The sequence below is a fragment of the Nymphaea colorata genome, chromosome 6 (assembly GCF_008831285.2).
Source record: "Nymphaea colorata isolate Beijing-Zhang1983 chromosome 6, ASM883128v2, whole genome shotgun sequence".
Classification (NCBI taxonomy): domain Eukaryota; kingdom Viridiplantae; phylum Streptophyta; class Magnoliopsida; order Nymphaeales; family Nymphaeaceae; genus Nymphaea; species Nymphaea colorata.
In genome coordinates, this window is record NC_045143.1 from 15,522,792 (window position 1) to 15,540,996 (window position 18,205).

Genomic DNA, 18,205 nt, shown 5'->3' on the forward strand with positions numbered 1-18,205 from the left:
CCAGTAAAAGTTTCAAATTTTTTGATCTCCCAAACTTTTTTAAAATTCAAAATCTAATCAGTAGTGACACAATACTTCACGTCAGTCAAGGTTAAGCTTTTGAATTCCCTCCATCTTTCCTTTCCCACCCATACTTAAACTTTAGTGATGCAAAAACATTCATGTCAATAAATCTGTAGCTGGTTGATAAAAAAATATGTGCCCTCCTCCTTTTCATACTTTCCCTTCCTTGTTTCCTCAATCCTACCTACTCAAAGGTATGTTCCTCTCTCCCTCTCTCCCTCCTTCTCCCTCTCAATCTCTCTCTCCCTCCTTTTCTCTCTATCTCTCTCTCCATCTATTTTATATGCATATTTTTTTATTACTTATCATAATTTCAGATTGTATTGCAAAATGGCAGACGCCAATTGCCACTTCAACTGTGGATGCTAAACTTTGCCATGAGTTTCTTTTTATTTTCTTTTTTGTTCTTCTTTTCTTATTTCTCAGTATTTTTTTGTTTTTTATTTTTTCGCCTATGTTGCCAGCCAAGTAGCTGAAGACTAAAATCCCCCTTTATTGAGGAGAATAGTTATTCGAGTTCATTTTTTAATAGTTTTGCATGTCAGTTAAAATATTTTTAGTGATGAAAGCTTCATGTCAATAAAATTGTTACAACTCTAGTGACAGATAACCACGCCAATAAAAAGCAATGAACATAAAACATCAAAATCGATTTCTAGTGACATTTATTCTTCTGACACTACTTTTACTGACATTCATAATAAAATGTCAATAAAACTTCTAGCAAAGTTTTGCTTAATTTTTGTTGACATTTTTCTCATGTCAGTAAAAACCCCTTTTTTGTAGTGTTCGATTGTTGCAGGCAATGGTATGACGCAAATCAACAAAGTCAAGGTTTACCTTTCGAGCTTGTTCCCAATGAAAGAGCTTGGTCAATTCAAATTATTTCCTATGTATTGTACTTGTGATAACTAAAAGAGTTCATCTATCTCAACATAAATATTGTCTTGACATCCTAGAAGAAATAGGAAATTATGCCAAACCCATGGACACTTCAATGGTACAACAAAAGCTAGTCACAACATTTGATGGACAGCCTTTAATTGGTCCTTCATCTTAATGACTTTAGTAGGTAAACTAATTTACCCGATTATTACTAGACTTGAAATCTCATTTGTAGTAAACTTCCATAGTCGATTTACGCAAGCTCCAAGAACGAAGCATCTTGAGTTGGCGAGGAGAGTAATTAAATGTCTAGAGAAAAATCCAGGGCAGTGATTTATGCTTTTGACAGAAAAATAGCTCCATTTGATAGCATTCTGTGCTGCGGACTAACCTCAGGTTATTGTGTGTCACTTGGACAAAACTTAATTTCTTGGAAGACAAAGAGGCAGCAAATGGTGTCAGATCGTCAGCAATGGCAGAGAATTGTTCACTTGCAAAAGTGGCCTGTGAGATTGTTTCGTTAAAGTCCTTGGCAGCTGAAGTTAGGATAGTTGATGAAGCACAATGATGTATTTTGTGATAACTAGGCAACACTTCATATTGCTACAAATCCAGTCTTTGAGCAAATAAAGCATATCGAGATAAACTGTCATGTGGTGAGGAACTATGTCGATTTCAGAATCTTTACGAGCCCAATTATGTTCAATATAAAAATAAGTTAGTAGACATTTTTTTTTTAAAAAAAAAACTTGGGAAAGAGCAATTCGAGTTCATCAAATCCAAATTGGGAATGCAAGATCTATATGCACCAGTTTGAGGCAGAGTTTGATAGACAAATCAGATTGAATGAAGGCAAAAATCAGCTATACAACTTAGCACTCTCTAGTTCTATAGTTTCCTCAAGATGTCTAATTTTGCAATTTACTATGCTTCTCTAGAAGAAGCCAAAATTGGATAAGAAAATCAATTTCATTGTAACAAAATCATAGTGTGATCTTTGGGTCATATATAGAAAGTTCTCATTCTTCTGCACAATACATGTATCAGCATAATGAAATTAGAAGATATACCTCTCTTCAGCATATCCTTTCTTGTGCAATTCCCCTGTTTCTCTTCAGTTTTGTTCTGTTTTTTATTATGCAATGCCAGCTGTTACTGCTTTATGAGTATGAGTCTATAGCCAAGAGGAAAGGAATAAGAGAAATTATAAGAAACATTGAATACTAAGAAGGAAGTAGAAAGTGTCAAATAGATGACTGTAGCATCAACTTCAGTTAGGAAGGATCGGAGAGCCAGACTAGCGAAGGAAACTTCACGTAATTGGGATAAGGACTAACACCATAACTTTGATGACAACAATAATGAAAGGAAAATTTAGCTCAAACGCACAAGAAGAAAGTAAAACCAAAACCTTTTTATGTACTCTTAAAGCTCTACCTGATAAAAAACCAATCAAAAGCCATAAAATTGGTGTGATTTTGTTTGCAAATGCAACATTTTGAGTAAGTTACTTTCTAACTATGAACAAATGCAGAGTGGAGGGCTGAATCGGTAAGGTTATTAGGTAATTAAGTGAGCCAAATTGCTTGGTCCTAGAGGCCTTAAGCTCAATGGACCAAGAAGGGTGTGCTGCATGCCCAGTTTTTGAAGTCCGTGCACATCAATCCATTATTGTATAAACAACTAGACTAGCTGTATGCTTTTCGAAGGATCTAATGTCTTCCTATGTCTTGCATCTGTACACCTTTAATTATATAATATGGCTTAATATTATGGGTTCCTGTGAACTAATATAAATGAATAATTTACCAATGGCACTTAAATTTAAGTTATATCACATGCATGTTAAAGTTTTGAACAGAAAAATCGTTTTACTTCCGGTGTAGTTTCACAATCGTGTTGTACCCCTATTGGTAGGTTGGCGTGCACCACTTATACAATGGGAAATGAGATCCATGTAACTGCAAGCTTAACGGCTTAAACAAGTTTTTTTCATCTCTCCTCTTATTAAATGCTTTCTTCTTAGTAATAATGTCAAAAAGATAGAAACGAAAATGCCTTGAACTTCTAATTTAGCAACCCAAAAAATTTTGTCTATCTTTTCACATTAAATGCTCACTGTAGATCATTGTGAGAAGAGTGTATTGAAGTTAGTCGTTTCTATTCTCTCAGTAAATGAAAGTACATTCAATAAGTGATTATCAACATGTGTGTGTGTGTGTGTCTTTATATATATATATATATATATATATATATATATATATATATATATATATATATATATAGAGAGAGAGAGAGAGAGAGAGAGAGAGAGAGAGAGATCGTGTGACGTGGATCATGAGGTCATTTAGAAGGATTTTTCAACTTGGATAGCTCACATGGTGTAACTATGATTCTCCCTTCCCCTCAACGTTTACTTCGACATTCTTCCCTATATAGTTGTAGCTTTCTCTTCCAACATGGTGCGCCTACAGTTCTCTTCCTCACTCTAACTCTTGAATGTCCATGATGTAAGCAGCGGTCCCTAGGAATATATATGTTTAAGGAAGAGAAAAGTGAAGCTCGCAATATGGGATCTTCAACCTGCTCATGATGCACCCTTGTAAATTTAATTAGAATACGTATGTTGTCACTTGTCTCGCCAAGCAATTTTTACAACTGAAGCTGTGCACTTGAGTAGCCCATAGCGTTAAGCGAGCTATTATACAATCTACACTTTCTTGCTTTTATATTGACAAAAAGTTGGATGTAACATCGATTGGGCTGTCGGGGAATTAAAGGGGATATTGATCCGATACGTACGAAACACAAGGCCAGGCATGGAAATTTGAGAAATATGAATATCAATAAGCTGTGTGTGAGAGGTTGTTAAACTTTTGCTTGCAAAGTCGTCGTCCTAGATAATAGACCCTAGCAAGTTGGCGCACAAACCCATTGTCTTCCTTGATTTTTTTAGTAAACAACTCGAGCCCTTAAAATCCCTAGTGTTTTCTTTTCTTCGTGTTCTGCCTTGGTCTAGATTCCTTTAAACGCGAGGCAACTGGAAGAGCCCATAATGTTCATTAAAAAAAAAAAACTTTCACAGGATATTCATTCAACTTATATCTTTAAAAAGGCATAACTTGGCTGGTCCAACAACTGGTGCCCATGGAGAATAACAGTCGATTTCTATGGGCATATGCTCCTGGGCTCTATGAATGTTGCATGGTAATACATCGTTTCTATACGAAGGGTCCCCCAGCCCTAGACTCTGGTGGCAAGGGAAGCGGAGCGGCTCTCATCAAGACAGTGGGTTTCCTTGTGCTGATCACGCTGAATAATATATATATATATATATACCCTACCCTATAACTTATATGTATTTTAGATGCAGCTGCACTGTTTGTTCAGTTTCCAATGTATCAGAATTTAAAAAAAAAAAATGTGCTTAATTTCTTCGTAGCCATTTGGCCTTGACTTTGGCTGTTCAGGATTTTCTCGCATCGGCATTCACATTTTAATTGTTACGACATGAATTAAGCTAGCAAAGCTGAATGTGGTCACTTCTTGAGCAGAAAGTCCCAATCTCTTTAGAAACAAGAATTTTGAGTATAAGTCTATTAATTCTCACAGAAGTTACTTATTAGTTTCACCTTTCCAGAAGGTTATCGTCCTAACTCTTGTGAACATGCCACTTTCTTTTTTTTTATTTCTTTTATCTCCATTGTTGACCTCCATTTGCATTTGCAGTAAATATTAATTTTATTCCGTAGAAAATTAACTATATATCGACCATATATATGTAGCCACTACTAGATTTGTTTGAAACTTTTTATGAACAGTTTGCTTCATATGTAATTTTTCTGTTTCTTATTTCTTTTTGCCATGTATTAGTGGTCCCATAAATTTATAACTCTGCAACTGCTTATGATTTTTCTCCAAAAAATATATTTTAGCCACTCAAAATGTAAGGTTACACTTCTTCTACATCTTCTTTTGTTGAAAAAATTAAAACATGATCGCTCCACAATGTTCTTTTCTTGACATGGATAAGCAGATTGTACACAGATTACGCAAATGGCATATCCAAGGCATTGAACTGTTTATCTTCGTCTTGTTAAGTCGTGAGTAGGCCCACTCGTCCAGTTTAATTTTGTTGGCTCCTCAAACTTGTATGTTAAACTTATGATTTAAATCATAATGTAAGACTCTCAATGAGTGCGCTTTGCCAGGCTATACATCTTAAAAGAAAAAATGGACGCGTTGTATTTTAAGGATAGTGATGAAGGCAAAGACAAGTGCGATTTTGTCAAGGTAGATCCTCCCATATTGATAGCAACCACTAGAGATAAAGGCAAGACCAGCACCTTGCCGTTACCTCAGTATAACAAGATTGAAGGAAATGATTGACATAAACTTGTAAACAAATTAAATGTAACAGTCAAGTGATTATCTCTTAAAACCGAGGAAACCACTGCCATTGATGTTACTTGAAAGGGATTTCATAGTGGCACTCTCCTATCTCTAAGTGTGTGAGAAACAGACGTAGAGAGAGATTCGTGGACGTAGACCTCTGGTCGAACCATATCAAACTCTTGCATCGTGTGTTTCTTTATTCCTCTTTCTTTCTCAATCTCGTTGAGTTTGCAATGTAATAAAAACTGCCTCTGCAGTATATCCATATTAAAAGAAGATAATTTTTCAAAAATTTTCTTGTACATTATATGTCATGTACACTTCCACTATATATAGCACCACAAAAAGGATTAAGAGAAAGCATCAAGAACAATTTTCTTTTAATAGGATAAATTTTCCGGAGAATCAATATGAGAAATTCCCAAAACCAGGATTAAAGAATGGGAATAGTCAATTAAGCACACATTTAACGTTTTAATATTGTTAGGAAGACACTTAATATTTTCAGATTAATTGAAAAAAAGAAAACATTTGTCTATTATGATCTCTAGATTATAGTTAAAAGATATCATTAATAATGATAAATTGTAATTAAATTCATTGGCTAGTTTGTATTGCGTTTTAGGTATATCCAACAATATGGCACATAATTAATTAGTTATATCCAACTAACTTAGCATTTTGCAAATACTTAAAATAATGATGTTATACGTTACTAATTAATGTAATAAAATTCTCGAAGCAAAACGTAGATGTATCTAACTTCAGCGCTATTTTTTGGAGGCCACAAGGCATGGTAAACATTTATTGATTCAACAAGTAGGTTACATGGTAATCCTATGAATAATTTTATTAAAAATTTGGAAACGTTACTCATAACTGTTCGAATTTTTAAGTGCATTTTCGAGACATCCCAAAAAAATAATAGAATATTAAAATGTCAGAGTAAAAGATTCGGCCTTAAAAACAAAAAATGATATAGTGAAAGAAGCGAAGTTTTTAGCACTGAGTCAACGTGCAACCAACGATGCCGCAAGAGTTCTAGTACCTAAAAAGTAAGAGCCTACCTCGAACCACTCATATCTTTTAAACAATGGGAAACTAAATACGTAATGACGAATGCAAGCTAGACAGGCCCCCAGAGAAGATGGTATCAGCTTTGGTAAGGGATAGAAATATATCTTACATATGAAAAAAACAAAAACAAAGAGAACGTGCATATAAGATATTGCTGCACCTTTGAGATGCACATATTCAAGATTCACTTGGGGTCAAAGCCGAGGGAGATGAAGTTGATGGAGGCAAGACTGGTGGCTCGGAGGCCGTCTGCTTCCAGGACGGGAGACCTACTGTCTTGACAAGCTCTTTTTTCCATCGTACTGTTTAATTTGTTCTCTCCATTATGCTCTTCATTTTGGCCGCACATGCAAGCCTCCTATTAGTCTTTACATGCTCTTCATCGTTCTCTTTCATATTAATATTGCCTCGGGCTCTCTCTTTAACGTCGTATCCTTGTGGTATATATACAAATATATATATATATGTTGGTAAAAATACCAGAAAACCACTTAAACAAGGGACAAAAACTAAACCAATAAAATTAATCAAGAAATGAATTCTTTTGCAATCTAACTTTATAGTATGATTTTATTAGTTGGTCAAAAACATATATTGAGTTAGTCATTTTTTACTTTACTAATGTTTTTAATAATTAGAAAATGAAAAACTCTTATACCATAAAAATTTTGATATTAGAAGGATCAATTTTTTTGTTACAAAATTAAACTTGATGTAAAACATTAATTATATTAAATTAGTATTTACAAATGAATTAAGAGGTTCACATTTTGTTTAAAACATTTCTTAACACAAATTTAAGAGAACTGGTTTTTGTCTTTTACACAAGTAGTATGGTATATATATATTGAATGGTGACTATAGATAGCCAATTCATTTAACTCACTCATGAGGGCTGTCTATTCTTCTATCATGATCAACAATTGGAAGAAAAACAAGGAAAAAAATGTGATGAATATTTTCGTCATCTACTATTAATTCATATCTTTTCCTTTTATTTTTCTCTTAATCATCAATTCATATCTTTTCCTTTTATTTTTCTCTTAATCATCAATCACTATAGATCAAATAACTCTTCTTTTCCTTTTATTTTTCTCTTAATCATCAATCACTATAGATCAAATAACCCTTATGTACTAGTTGGATGGCTCTGAATAACCAATGCCACCGTCCAGTCAGTATATATGTATATGTGTGTGCACGCTTGCATAGCTTATTATGTTTTTTACCTATATTGTGGGACATACATATACGAAAAGAGAAAGAGAGAGAAAGAGAAATGAGTTGGAGCCACACGTATGCAGCTAGCTGTAGGTAGTTTGCCTACACCAAGGTAGCGGTGCCCCTAATGATATGGATGTTCTTGAATTAGCGCCCTTTTTTTTTTAATTCCTGGCTCTCCCACTGAGAGGAAGGGTACATAGATTGGCAGAGAGTCCGCCAGTTGTTATCTGACCGTTTACTATCTTATATGACGTCTGCATTCTATAAAGCCCCGATTTAATAGTCGCTTTCTTCACAGCATCCAGAGCACATTGAGTGGGAGCATGCAGGTCTGGAATGCATGTCAACGGTATTGCCAACATCCTACCGATACTGATGCAAATGTTGCGTGGATTGGGTTAGTGGGAACGTGAATATCATAATTTGCTATGGCCACAATAGGATGTCAGGGAATCTGGCTCCAAGTATAAGTTATTTATAAATTTTGCGTACTGCATTCAAACTAGTTCATCGGTATCACATTGTTTATCTATTTACCTAATAAATTTATTAATTTAAATAAGTTTTGATCATCGACTTGGATCTCAGACACTATATGCTATACATACCCATGGCTGAATCAAAAAATTCTAGCTAAGGAACAGTAGGTGAAAAATTTTAAATTTTTAAAAAGCATCAATATGGAAATGAGAAAATTTGATTATAAATATCAAGATAAAAATAAGAAGCCTTTTAGTTAGTGTGGGCAATTGGCCCCACCTACCTCCGCCCCTGTACCTTCCTGAATTTTGTTGTAGAAATAATTCTGTAGCCGATCAGATGGCCTGTGAAACATATCTGGGACAGCAGAAATCAGGTACCGAAGTTCTTTTGGCATCTAATCTTAAACAAAATAATGGCATCACTCAAATGTTTTAAAAACGCAGGATGGGAGGGATATCTATCTGTTCAATTCTTGTGGGCTCTATGCCTCTGTATTTTAAGGAGTAGTGCAGTGTCAAATTAATGGCACAACCTACTCATACTTGGTGTTGAAGCAGTCTTGGACCTTAAGAGGAGCAGGGTTTTGTTCAACTCTCATATGTGAGATAGGTGCGATATATTAAGTTATTTCGGGGCAAATTCAGATAAATAAGTCGAAATCAGGGTCTTCCAACAGTAAGTCTAAAGATGAATATTCCGAATCCAATTGGTTCGATTTTTAAACTGAACAACTTGTTGCATCACTAACAGCTTCATTGCTGCGGTTTTTAGTAGGTGAACCTTAACTAAGCAATTATCATGAGCCTGGGCCGCAGGATCCATGGCCCCCAAAAGAAAAATTCTTCATATAATTTAAAATTTTAATTTAGCCTGTATAAAATTTTTGAAAAATACTGATTGGCTTCTATCAAAATTTTGAAAATATATGGACGAAAATTTTCTATCTCTACATGCCCTGTTGTTCATCATACTGAAAGTGAGAAATATTATTCAGAAATCGGATGGGCACCATTTGTTTCTGGTGAATCTAATGAACAATGAATCCAGAAAGACATCACCACTTCTTTGTAAACTGCCATGACGTTGATCATCTTTCTTTGGTTTTTCTTTCTTCCTTTATTTTTTCCCTCTTCTATGCAGTCCCGTCAATAATAAATAAAGGGTAATCCGAATCCACAGCTGAGATTCTTTTTCTGCCGTACTAGCATAAGAATTTGACATAACATTAGATTACATTGGAAGCGTTGAGCAGTGCGACTCGGATGGCGGCTTAACGCATTAATTTAACAACCTTCAAATTCTAAATTATTTTTCGAATCTGTATTTTAAACCACGGAAAGCAAAGAAAGCAAGAAGAATCTTTGAATATACATGCTTAAGTTACACGCAAGATGGACTTCAAAGCATCTATTGGCACAAGAAAAAAGTGACGTGGAAGTTGAGGAATATCAAAGTTGGTAGCTGTAATATAACATATACCTTATTATAAAGTATTGCCAAATCTTAAGTTAAATTGACTTGTTTATGGTGATTCATGAGGAAAATCATGACCTTAATTTAAAAAAATCGTTTCTTATAAAATTGAAGTTGAAGTAGTTTGACAGTGGTGATATAGATGTAGAGAGCTTAAATTTATTTTCCTAGCAAATTCATATATATCGTACATCTAATTAACTTGACAACAGGAATAAATGATATATATTGAATCTTTAATAAATGTACTGCAAAATTTACCCTATGCTAATGGATAAATCTTAGAACTTCATTTGCTGTAACCAAACCTCGGAATGCAGAACATTCTGATCAGTACTGTCCATTTTTAGGCTTACGATTCCTTAATACACGCAAACAAAATATTCTGCTACCATTCTACCCCATGCATACACACACAGGCACGGGTCATCGCCAAAAACATCATAAACTATTTATCTATAAAAGAACCCCGATGTTTCTGAAGGACAGAATTTTAGTTTTTAACTATTGTGCGACATCTCTCTCTCTCTCTTTATATATATATATATATATATATATATATATATATATATATTCACACAAATTTCAACCCGATTTTTCTTTATTATTCATGATTTCCATTCCCTCTTTGGATAAAACTAGAAACAATTAGATTGTATTGTGTCTTGGAGGAATAAAATGCACATTCAAATCAATAATGGATGTATTATGATTCATATCGGGCGGGTAGTAGAATCCAACCCGCATCATTAGATTGGAAGGCTATGGATTGTAGTCGGCGTCAAGTCATAGTGTATTGATTAACAGATAAATTTCAAGATTTAGGTTGTAAAGTAACCTAAAAAAGAAACAGGCCGTATAATAAAAGTACAAAAATAGAGAGATATGAAAGAAAAGAAGGAAGTCATAGCAAATCAAAATTCAATTCACATCACCTCTGTCAGCTTTTCCTTGTATTATCCAAAGCTACTCTCTTTCTAAATGATCCCTCTGGAGGAGGGGCATTATAAAAGTCCTTCAACTTACTTCCTTGACCTGAATCTTTAGAAAAAGAATTTCTATTGAGCTATACACACACACATGATATATATATATATATTGGAAGGAGATATATTCTAACTTTTCACAGTACACAACCTTATGCAGTACATTAGGCAGTCTGTTTAATTACATCCACTTGATGCAATGTGGTGAATGAATGGAGCTCTAGAAAGCTAGATGATTTCAGCTCCTCTCTCTTTTATAATATATATATATATATATATATATTCTGTTGAAAATTAGATGGAAAAATCCATCTATCTCTCACAACACAATACCCAATGCAATTTGTCGGCCATGATCGAACGGATCTGAAGATGTCAAGAGGATTTCAGCTATATATTCTACCAATCAAATATATATATATATATATATTTGATTGGTAGAAACTAGACACGTAGGTCAGGTATAAAAGTCAAACCCTTTAATTTTGATTTTTTAAATATTTTTTATTTTTGCAATCAAACCTTATTGATGCAAAACATATACTAAGTTGAAAATTTGTTAGATTTTAATGGTGCTTTTATAATAAAAAAAAGTGAACGGCCCCCATGACATGATAATAAAAAAATAAACATTTTGTATAAGACAACTTGAATGAAAGCATGTTTTATATTAAAAATAGTCTTTTTATAAACATATTAAGGTGTTTACATTTTATTTAAAATATTTTTTTACAAAAAATCAATGGATCTGATTTTTATCCAACCTACGTGCCTAGTTTTCATCAATAAATAAATAAATAAATAAATAAATAAATAAATAAATATATATATATATATATATATATATATATATATGGTTTTACCATTTGAAAGTAAAATTCAGGTACTAACTGGTCAGCGCGTCCTCATGGTTAGTCTATTGTGGAAAATTTTGACCACGTGAAGTTATCATTCCATGCCTTTTGTAAATAGAAAATCTCCCTCAGCTGTCAAAAAAGGTGGACTAGATGGACGCCAATAACCAGCTGTCGCTGCCATACAACCAATAGTGAGAAACACGATGCATTACCTGCATAAATATTAAAGCCGGAGCCCGATTTTTTTTTCTTTTTTTTTTTGGCTAAGCAAAATTCGATTTTTTTTTTTTTACCAATCACGAAGCAATTCGATTTCTTTCCCCGGATAGTTTTATATCATTGCCCTCGAAAGTATATTTAAATGGGAGTTTCCCATGAAACTCATTGGGAAAAAGTAAAACTGCCTCTTTCCTTTAAAACAAAGAGAACGAGGTTTCTTCAAATTAAAGCCAATTCTGTTTAGTCTGCTCGTCTTTTAAATCGCCAAATTACTTTTACTATTAGAAACTCGAGCGTGAAATGCAAGTATGGCTACTGTTCCCTTTGAGATTTGGACTGCCATTGACCACAGTAGCTCTTTAACGATCGGATAACTCTGTTGCGTTGGTGTTAGCGAAATAAAGCAATCTAAGTACGTAAGGAGCAACAGTGGTTTAGGTACTTGATAGCTTCGGATTTCAATTCTTTAAGATGTGTAACATGTAACATGCCCGTTTAAATAAACCTGAGATTTTATTAGCATTGATCTCAAATTCAGATAAATTATATATGTTCCTCAGGCCCAGTAAGTGGGAGGAGTATCCAACTACTTAAGCAAGATCTGAAGCCTCTAGGAGTTTGAAGCTGCTTTGAGTGTGGGCTGACGGCAATATACAAGATCATAACACCTATGAAAATCAGAGATGGACAGCCAGACTCCCACCCGCTCTGAGCCCGACCAGCTATGATATGCTTATTGGGTGGTATCCTTGCCCTCTTTGTTAGAACTAATAACACATTTAGGACAATAATATCGAAAAGCAAAAAATTTCATGAATTACAAGTTACAAAGGCTGCAGGTTTAAATTCCGGCCTATTTCGTGTTGTTATTAGCGAAAACTAGACATACATTAGAGAAAAAAATGTCTACTTATTTTGTTTATTTTGATTTATTAATGCACACTGGCATTTCTTCAAGTGTTCAATATAATAGAAAGCCTATAAATCAAGTAAAATGCATGTTGAAACCGTTTATGAATCTACTGTGATGTGGTTTGGGCCATTGACTTTTGAGCCATCAAAAAGACTTTCATAATATTCCAATTTTTGATCAAACGTTAATCTCCACTAAACCGACCATGTAGATCACATTATGTAGAGTTAAATTCATTAGAAAACAAAAAATGTTGGTTACATGTGAAATCTACTGTAGAATGAGTGCATACGATGTCATTTGCATCAGTCAACTCTCAGCCATTGGACATTCTTAATAAGTGGATTTAACACAGTTGACACAATCTAAAAGATTTATATAGGAAAGATGGTACAAACCAGACACCTTAAGTACTAGACAAAAACCGGACCTATTAAAACTAATTATTATTATTATTTTTTTTGCAATCTAATCCAATAGATATTATTTTAAGAGTGATTTGGTGAGAAACGTATATTAAATTAGTCATTTCCTTACATGAAAGATACCTTTTTAATAATAAAAAATGAACGGTTTGTATAGCATCAAAAGTTTAGTAATAGAAAGATCAATGTTTTTTCAAAAAAATGACTTGAATTAAAGAATGATTCATATTAAATTAGTGTTATAAAGATGTTAGAAGGTTCCAATTTTTTTTAAAACAAATTTAAGAAGTCTGGTTTTATCCCTTACCCAAGTAGTATGGTATCCCCCAAATATATATATATATATATATATATATATATACTGCGGTAAGAAATATCACTCTGATTTAGATTTAAGTCATCTATGTTCAGGAAAGTGCTCTACTTAGTTTGGGTTGACAATTTTGAATGTAAAGATATGATTATGCGCAAAAGGTTATGTGGTAATATGGACGTAAATGATTATGTATGTGTAGTGCAAGGAAGGAAAATGAACTGCTCAGTCGTAGTTAACCATGACTGCCTCTATCCATAAATTCCTCAAGTATGAACTTAAAAACATAAACAGACCCATGTTTGGACATCTATGTAATTTTGAATAAGTATATTACAATCTGTTCGTAAATATATACACACATATATGTTGCAAGGGTGTATAGAGAGAGTAGTGCAGCAACCATCGTAGACTTGAGTGTCAGTGGACTGTGCTTAAAGTACGCAGATCAATTGGCAGATTGAGTGAGCATACCTTATATCTTCAGATATGGGAATATCCATCCATGAGTGAAGCATGTAGCTCATGTATATTTGGTGTATTTAGATGCATATCAAGATATGTAAATGTATATGTATACGAAATTACATATATATATATATATATATATATATATATATGTTTATGTTAATATGCAATGTTAAACATTTGTTGTGAAATGAAGTTATTTGTATCAAAGTTATGTTGAAACCTATGTCACCGCGGTACGGCATATTGACCCGCGTACCAGTACACCGGTACCGTGGTACGTGGTGGTACGTTTGGATTTGGTTTCGGGTCAAAACCAGATCCAAACCAAGTTTACCCGAAAAAAAATGTTTTAAAACCAAATTCTTCTCACCCGTTGAAGTCTCCCACCACCAACTTACAAACATTGTGAGCGAAAATATTCTTATATGTTAGTTTCTTATTCCAGATTTTTTCGATACAGGACTAAAAAAGCTTCTTTATAAGTTATAAAGAAGCTTCTTTAGTCCTGTCTGAAACAGGAAACTAATATATAACAATGTTTCCACTTTTCATGTATTGTAAGTCATTGTGAAGGTTCGTTTTTATGATATGGTGTTTTTTCTCTTCAAAATTTATAATTTTTTTAATTAAAAAATTAACTTTATTGCATAAAATTTACACCGTACCCGTACCATAAATTTCAAAAACGCCGTACCAGTACCCGTTTTCCCGTACCCGTACCAGCACCCGTACTCGTACCCAGGTGACATAGGTTGAAACTGATATAGTGTATAATTTTGTGAGACGCGTCTTCTAACTTAAAGAAAAACTGAATGAGATAATGTTGTTTGTGTATATTTGTATACATGTCGATCATATGGATATAACATGGATTAGACAATACTATTGTCTCACACATATATATTTCAATTATATAAATATATCATAGATAAGATCATGTTGTTCTATGACAATTATATGGATATATCGTAGATGAGATAACGTTGTTTTACACACATATATATGACAGTCACATAGATAATAAATGAGATAATTATATTCTTACACATATATTTATGACAATCATATGGTTATATTAGAGATAAAATATTATCGTTTTTGTTCTCATATATATGACAATCATATACATATAACAAAGATGAGATAATATTGTTTTTACATGAATATATATGACAACCATATAAATATATCAGGAATGAAATAATATTGTTCTTGCTTGAATGTATATAACAATCATATAGATAAATCAGAGATGAGATAATATTGTTCTTACATGAATATATATGACAACCATATGGATATATCAGTGATGAGATAGATATATCAGTGATGAGATAAGACTGTTCTTATACATATATATATTACAATTATATGGTTATATTATGGATGAGATAATACGATTGTTACACACATATATATGACAATCTTATGGATATATCATAGATACGATAATACTATTCATACACATATGTATATGACAATCATATAGTTATGTCAGAGATAAGATAATATTGTTCTTGTTTGAATATATATAACAATCATATAGATATATCAGATATGAAATAATATTATGTTTACATAAATATATATGACAACCATATAAATATATCAGAGATGAGACAGTACTTATATATATATATATATATATATATATATATATATATATATATATATATATATATATATATTGTATAGATATATTATGGATAAGATAACACTGTTGTTACATGTATATATATATGATAATCACGTAGATATATCATACATGAGATAATCATGACCTTACACACACACACACACAGATAGATATATATATATATATATATATATATATATATATATATATATATATATATATATATATATATATATATATGAAAATCAAATGGATAGATCCTATATGAGATAATATTGCTCTTGATTGAATATATATGTCAATCATATAAATATATCAGAGATGAGATAATAATGTTCTTACTTGAATATATATGTCAAACATATAGATATATCAAAAATGAGATAATGCTGCTCTTACTTGAATATATATGACTATCATAAAGATATATCCGAGATGAGATAATAAGGTTCTTACATAAATATATATGACAACCATACAAACATATGAGAAATGAGATAATATTGTTTTTGTTTGAATATATATTGCAACTATATGGATATATCAAAGATGATTCCTTCATCATAGATTTGAGTTCTTTAAATATTTTTAATAGCTGCCATTCTGGCCTATGACACTCTCTTAAATGTTTGAATAGGAAGAGAGGAGGTGTCCTCTATTGCTTAGTGGAAATGTTGGCAGTTAGATGTTGTGGCACCTTTTGATCCATGCACCTTCTTAATTAACCCACTCGAGATATATAATCCTCAATTTGTCATATGTATATGGATTTAAACCATTTTATGTTCCAAATATTTTTGGTATAAAAGCTACTTGGTTCAATCTCAGCTGGAACCATAGTTTCCAACATAATACACTTGCCAATATTTGACTCCATTGAAAAAAGTAGAGTAGAGTATTTCAATACACTTCATATTTAAAAGGATCTTTTTCTGTTGAGTGAGTATCCAACTTTAGATATGTCATAGAAACAGAAAGATGATGCCAGCAGTATCATAAGTTGTAAGTTCAGACTTGACCCAGATCTGAGACCAAAGGTATGGCCTTGCATCAGCATGTTTTACTAGCTTCTCAAAATTTTGAAAAGATATATAATTATAATAATTATTATTATTAAAGAATAAATAGTTATCAGCTCAATTGGTTAGAATTGAATATATTTTGTCTCTATGATTCCATATTTGAGGGGCCCATTATCGTTTGCCTATACAGTTTGAGGTCATGACTGATGTCCACAACATTACAATAGATCAAGCTGCGATCCATAATTTTTATATTCTAATATTCGATATCCTTGATTTCTAACATGGATTTGAAATCCTTTGCCTAATAGGTGCACAATATGATTTATAATTTTTACATATGAATTTGTGGATCTCAAGCCATACTACCTCTCTGTTCTTTAATTTTTGTATCTTAAAGTTTATGGGCTTCAAGTCCGACCCCCTCTCTCACTTATGATATGAGAATCTAAGAAATATTCTAGGAATTTAGAAATATTAAGACCTTAAATCTACGGTTTTAATATTTTAAAGCCATAATGGTATACTGAGATATTCTTTTAAAATTTAAACTAAGGAATATGCATGTAAATATAAGAATTTAGAAAAAAAAAACTCATAAAACCTGATGTCTTGATTGAATGTCACAAGCTGAAACCAAAATTTTGGATCATTAATTTTAGGAATTTCATAAGATCTAATGAAATTAAACAATAATTTTCTGAAAAAAAAAAGTTAAATGGAAAAATATATAAATTACTTTGAAGGAATATTTAAAAAAAAAAAAACTAACTGGCATATGCCACTCTTGAATTGAACAGTGAATTGAATTGTCGGCCCCCATATATGTTGTTTTTCTTCCCTAATATATGTTGTTTCTTTGCTCGTTCTTTTATAGTTTGAAGATGTTGGTGTTCAAAGCACCAAAATAGTAATATTTAACCTGTGATTAAACAATAGTGGAGCCTGTGGACACAAGAAACATTTGTTTGTGGACACAAGATCTGATTTCATAAATGCCCAAGCACTAGTAGCATCCAAAAACATCTGATGAAGTGGGGTCATAGTCATACAATAGGATATGAGGTGATCAAGTTGATAACCCAAACACTTCACTGAAGGTTAACCATATGTTATTCTTGGAGATTTCAGCTTGATGATTGGCAGACAAATATTTCAAATCTGTTACCTTAGCACCACTTTGGCCAACGGAAAATTGATCTTTTTTTTTTCCCAGTTAAAAGGTTGCTGATCTCAGTTGGAACCATAGTGGCAAATTTTCTTCATATTACCGATCTTGTCAGTCTATGGTAACAAATTGAGGATTTTGAAGTGGTCATCGGTAAATAACCATATGAACATTTCCTGATGAACAAGAGAACAGCCACTGCAATTGATGATAGCGTTCGTGTTCATTAGACAGACTAGTTATTATCTCTCACTTATACTTCTAGATATTCTTTTCAGCAATTCAGTTAATACCTATCCTGCTTTAATCTAATTGCTTTCAGCTAATTACAGAATAGATATCTATAATTATATAATAATATGGTATTCTCGTCATTTTTCTATCTCTTTCCATCTTTATCTCTCTCTCTCTATTGATCGAGTGATTCATCATCATTTCTAATCATTGTCACAAAAAACGGAGACGGGTATTAAACGGCGAGGAAAAAAACGGGTATAATACGGCAAAGTTTTATATATCTGGAATAAAACGGGAAAAGTTCGGCAAATTTTTTTTAAAAATTAAACATTTAATACATCTTAAAATTATAAAAAAT